Here is a 6159-nt window from a genome sequence, read left to right on the forward strand (position 1 = left end):
TAGCTGCTGTGATGAATAAACCTAAAATTTCAGTAGCTTAACACAACAGAGATTTATTTCTGGCTCATGTTATATTCCCACACAGGTGTCCATTTTTGGCAGTGAGAAGAGGAGGGACTCTCACTCATTCAGTTATTGAGGGACTTAGGCTAATGGAAGATTTACCATTTTCATCACTAGGCTTTCGAGGTCACCTGGAAGTCAACATGGAGCCACCAGATGAGAGAGAAGAGAGTGGAAAATGCACCTCTTCTTCAGAGATATCTCAGCTGGGAAGTGACACACATCACTTCTACTCACATTCCATTGGTAGAAACTAGTCAGATTGGCCTCACTTAGATGCAGATGGTACTGAGAAATGTGGTCTCTGGCTGGAAAGTTCCTCCCAGTCACAACTGCATACTCTGGAAGGATTATGTAAATTTTTGATGGACAGCTGTCATCTCTTCTATGGTAGAGGATACAGTTATGCAGATGAACAAAGGTCTAGCTGGATAAAAATATTCACTGCAAGTCGCATAGCTTGTAAAGCTGAAGTAGGAATTCAAACCACAGTCTATTTAACTCCATAGCCCTGCCCTTTAGAATACCTCATCACCATGTCCATGGTCACCCTCTGTGCGAGGCTGAATAATGCCTTCCTTCTCAAAAGATGTTTGTTTTCTAATCCATGGAACCTATGATTACATCACCTTATATGGCAAAGGAGATTTTGCAGATGTGATTAAATTAAGGATTTTGAGATTACCCTGGCTTATTTGGGTGGGGGGGCAATGTAATCACTAAGTTCCATACAAGAGAGAAGGAATAGAGTTAAAATCAAAGAGAAAAAAAGAGATGTAGTAATAAACCAGAGAATAGAGTGATATGTTTTGAAGATGGAAGAGGAGGCCACAAGCCAAGGAATGCAGGCAGCCTATAGAAGCTGGAAAAGGCAAAGAAACGAATTCTTCTCTGAAGCCTCCAGAATGAATACAGCCCTGCTAACCTTAATTTTAGACTTTTCTCCTCCAGAGCTATAAAAGTTTGTGTTGTTTTAAGCCACTAAGTGTGTGGTAATTTGATACAGCAACAATAGGAAACTAATAACCCTCCCAGTGTCATGGTTTTCTGTTGGGTAACTTGGTAACAGACCCATTTTGGTAAGGCCCTGAGATCTCTCCCCTCCGTTTTTCCTCAGTTCCACCCAACAAAAAGTACTACCCTCCCCTTTGTCCTCCCAGCCCTCCCAGGAGGGACAGAACCGAGAAGGAGAATGATGTGTCCTCATTATCAGAACTTTACACATAGTCGATATGCCAATCAAGCATCATTTTAAAAATATTAAGAAAAGATAACTAACATTTTAAAAGTTCTTGAAAATACCAATTCATGATATTTTTAAAAAGCTCAGAAAACTAGGAATAGAAGAAAGGTTTTCAACTCGATAATCTACCAAAAACCTACAGCTAACCTCATAATCGATGGTGAAAGACTAAGTGCTTTCCCTCTAATGATGATGTTCATTCTCACCGTTCTTATTCAACATAATACTGAGAGTCCTAGCAAGCACAGTAAGGCAAGAAAAAAAGAAGATGCAGCTTAGAAAGAAAGATAGAAAACCAATCCCTGTTAATAGATGACATGGTTGTCTAAATAGAAAATTATAAGGAATCTACAAAAAACTCCTAGAACTAATATGTAAATTCAGCAAGTTTGCAGATACAAGATCACCATAAAAAATAACCACATTATTTATATATACTAACAATAAACATATGAAAACCAAAAAAATAACATAATAATAACCATTTACACTCACTACAAAGAAAATTAAATACTTATGTATAATCCGAAAATTACAAAATGCTGATGAAGAAAATCAAAGACGACCGAGATAAATGGAGAGACATACCATGCTCATAGAGTAGAATACTAAACATAGCAAAGATGTCAATTCTCTCCAAATTGAAGTTTATAGGCTCACTACAATTACTATAAAAATCCCAGTAAGGTTTTTCTTAGACATAGATAAGACTGTTTATATATATATATATATATATATATATATATATATATATATACACACATACACACACACACACACACACACACACACACACACATAGGCAAAGGACCTAGATAACTAAAACAAAATTTTAAAAAGAATAAAATGAGAAGAATCACTTTACCTGGTATTAAAACTTACTATACAGCTACAGTAATAGACAGTATGTTGCTGACAGAGAAATAGACACACAGATCAATGGAATAGAACAGACAACCCAGAAATATAGCCACACTAATGTGCTCAATTAATTTTTGACAAAAGGTGCAAAAAGAATTCAATGGAGGAAAAACAGACTTTTAAACACACGATATTGAAGAAATTAGACATCCATAGGCAGAAAAAAAAATAAACCCCAACCTAAGTTTCACACCATAGGCAAAAATTAAGCCAAAATGGATCATGGACTTAAATATAAAATAGAAATCTGTAAAACTTTTAGAAACAAATTAGGAGAAAATGTTTGGGGTTTAGGCTTAGGCGAAGAGTTTGCAGAGTTGGTAACAAAAGCACCATAAAACAAAAAGCATATAAACTGGACCTCATAAAATTAAATCTTTTTTCTCTGTGAAAGACTTTGTTAAGAGGATAAAATGACAAACTACATCCTGGGAGAAAATATTTGCAAACCACATATCCCACAAAAGATTTATACCCAGAATATAGAAAGAACTTTTAAAATTCAACATTAAATGGTCAAAAGACATGACCAGACAATTCACCAAAAAGAATTTTCAGATGATAAATATACATATGTAAGGATGTTCAACATCATTAGCCATTAGAGAAATGCAAATTAAAACCACAGTGAGTCATCATTACATACCTATCTATCGAACTGTCTAAAATAAAAAGTAGTAAAAACACTAAATACTGGTGAGGATAGAAAGAAAATTTATGGCTCCTGCATTACTGGTGGAAATATAAAATGGCATGACCACTATGGAAAAGAGTTTGGCAGTTTCTTATAAACATAGATATGTATTTACCATACTCAGAATTGCACATATCCCAAAGAAATGGAAACTTATGTTTATTCAAAAACCTGTACACGAATGTTCATAGCAGCTTTATTCATAATAGCCCAAAGAGGGAAACAACCCAAATGTATTTCAACAGGTAGATGGTTAAAGAAATTGTGGTGAATCCATACCATGAACTACTCAACAGTAAAGAGGAATAAACTACTGTTGCAGGCAACAACTTACAGACCTCAAGGGAGTTATGCTAAGTGAGAAAGCCTATCTCAAAAGACTACCTACTATGGTTTGGTGTATATAACATTCTTGAAATAACAAAACTATAGAGATGAAGAACAGAGTGGTTGCTAGAGGTTAGGAATTGTGAGGGAGGGGTGTTGATGGAAGAGCTCTATATTATGATTGTAATGGTAATCGCACAAAGCTATACATGTAATAAAATTTCATGAAGACACAGACACACAAATGAGTACAACTGGTGATATCTTAGTAAGCTCTGGTTTTAGTACTGTACTATAGTTAAGCAAGATGTCAGCATTGATCGAGATGGACTGTAGTGTCCACAGGAACTTCCCGTACATGTCTTTGCAACTTCCTGTGAATCTATAATTATTTCCAATTAAAAGTTTACAAGTAAAAAGAAAAACAAGAAAGAGCTTTTGACAGTTTATAAAATGATGTTATGAGCACCATTTGATCTCATATGAGTCTCACAATGCAGGAGAACGTATAGGTCAGATTTCAACCCCATTTTACACATGGACAATGAGATGCAGATGACCAGTTGCTAAGCGATAGTGAAAACAGGTAGTTAACTTCACCCTTTCATGATCGCCCAATCCAATGCCCTCTCTCCCTTCTTCCCACAGAACAAGCATGAATCTTAATGTAAGAAATTCAACTGTACCAGAAATGCCCTCACTTCCTTACATTCTTTGAATCAAAGTAAATCCAGCTCTAAATACCCTTTCTGTTGTGCTTGTAGGAAGGCCAGTCTTTGGCATTATTGGGTTCCCTCCCTCCCCTGCCCTGGAGTCAAACAAAGATCTGAGAGGCTTCTGTAATCACCCAAGAAATAGGCAAACAGTACCTTCAATTTACCATGATAAGAGATACCATCATCATTATCTTCATACACATGGTACAGAGAATTCTGGAGTACCCAAGGTGCCAAACCTTACTAAGGCACATTGCCCTGGGGTGTGAAAACCAAAATTCTAAAAGAAGAGACAATCCAAATAGCACTGTTGGCTGTTTAATGAAAGAATCAGTACCTCTTCCACTCCATCCATCTCATTAAGAGACAAGTTCCTAATAAAATGTTACTTCTTATATTTAATAATTATTTATGGTCATATGAGACAAATTTTAAACGAACTTGTATACATGTTTTGTTATCAAGATATATCATAGAATGCTCAATAAAAGACTTTCAAGAATAAAAATATATTACATCAGGATAAAATTCTGTGGGGAAAATGGAATGGAAAAATAATTTCAAAGAGTAAAAGGGATGATGCAAAATTTCTGAATGTTTAAAAGCTTGTCTTGTACTTTTAAAATGGGTGATGGTGGCTGCCATATCATAATGATATTTTGACTCATTATGGTATAAGAGTATTACTTTTAAAAATTGATAGTTAGAATATACTGGCTATTACATACTTTGGAACTACAATATTCAAACATAAAGATTTCAACTATCAACATTAAAGCTATGAGGGAGAATGCAGTTTTTCAAAATTCTTAGGGGATGTGCAAGCAAAAAAAAAAAAAAACTTTGGAAGACCACTGATTTAGACCAAAGTTTCCTTCACTATGGTACATAGACATCTCTCCTCATGGAAAACAAGACAGTTTTACATAGAACAATGATGATTCATCAACTTCACTTGCCCAGCATTTAGGCCTGCCTGCTTCTCTACCATCTGCCCTTCACCCTGTCCTACTGTGAAACTCTTCAGCATTCACTCTGCACTGTTCCCCAGTAGCCTCCTATCTCTACCATTTCCAGTGCCCTCTCCTGGTCCTTAACACTGCCTTCCATTGGCTTTCTTCTATAACCACCACTCCACTTTAATTCTAGCCCAGCCCTCAGCGTCTTCCAGCCTCCCCTCTACAGCTCTTTCCAAGATGCTTCTCTTAGCATCCCACAGTCCTTTATGAGTTACAGCCTGCCTACAATCCCTCAGCCCTAGACCCTGTTACCTACTTGTACATGGAAATGGACAACCTTCATGAAGATGGTTTAGAAGTGACTGAATCTCACTGCTTTAAACATAAGTCATGTGGATCTCACTAAGATGCTTGACCAAATCCCTCATTACATCCACATGGACAAAATATAGAATATGGTTAGATAAAAATACAGTGAGGCGGGATCATTTATCTGGAGAGATTTGGAACTAGGTCACTACAAATGTGGTGGTATATAATCAGAGCTAAAGGAGAATACAGGCAATGAGGTGAGGGGAGTAGAGGAGGAAGAGATCTCTGTGGGCTTGGCCATTTAGGGAAGCTTACCTGGAGAAGATAGGCTGACTCAGGTATCAGTCACTGTCCTATTGTGATTCTGTCCCAGATGTCTCCAAAGGTCACCCAGATACATTGGATTATTTCACTTCTCAGAACTTGCACATGCCAGTCTGGGACATATAGATGTTTTCCTGATACTATTCATTGTAAAACCTGGAAATGAAAAACTCCATGGTATCTAGTGACAGTCCTTGTGTTAGTCAGCTATTGCTGCATAACAACAAGCACAAAAATTTTAGTGTTCACAGTATGCATTTACTTCTCACACACTGGTAGTTTGCCTGGGTCTTTGGTGAACTAGCTTCAGTTCAGCTAGGAGGCCCTCCTTCTAACTGTAGATCCAGCTGGGATTGGTTCCTTGCAATGGGCTTAGCTCTAATCTCTTCCACATGGGCTAATTCTTGGGCCAAGGCTGAATGACCAGTAGCTACCCAGGGGAAGTTCTTTTTAGGAAGATGGCAAAGGCATGAGAGAGGGAAAATAGAATCTTGGCTCAGAACTGGACTTGTGTTGCTCAGAACTGGACTTGTGTTGCTTCTTCCCTCATTCTGTAATCTAGAGTAAGTCTCAAGGCCAAGCCCAAATTTAAGGGGTAAG

Source organism: Rousettus aegyptiacus, unplaced genomic scaffold (genome assembly GCF_014176215.1).
Source record: "Rousettus aegyptiacus isolate mRouAeg1 unplaced genomic scaffold, mRouAeg1.p scaffold_m13_p_9, whole genome shotgun sequence".
In the NCBI taxonomy this organism is placed as follows: domain Eukaryota; kingdom Metazoa; phylum Chordata; class Mammalia; order Chiroptera; family Pteropodidae; genus Rousettus; species Rousettus aegyptiacus.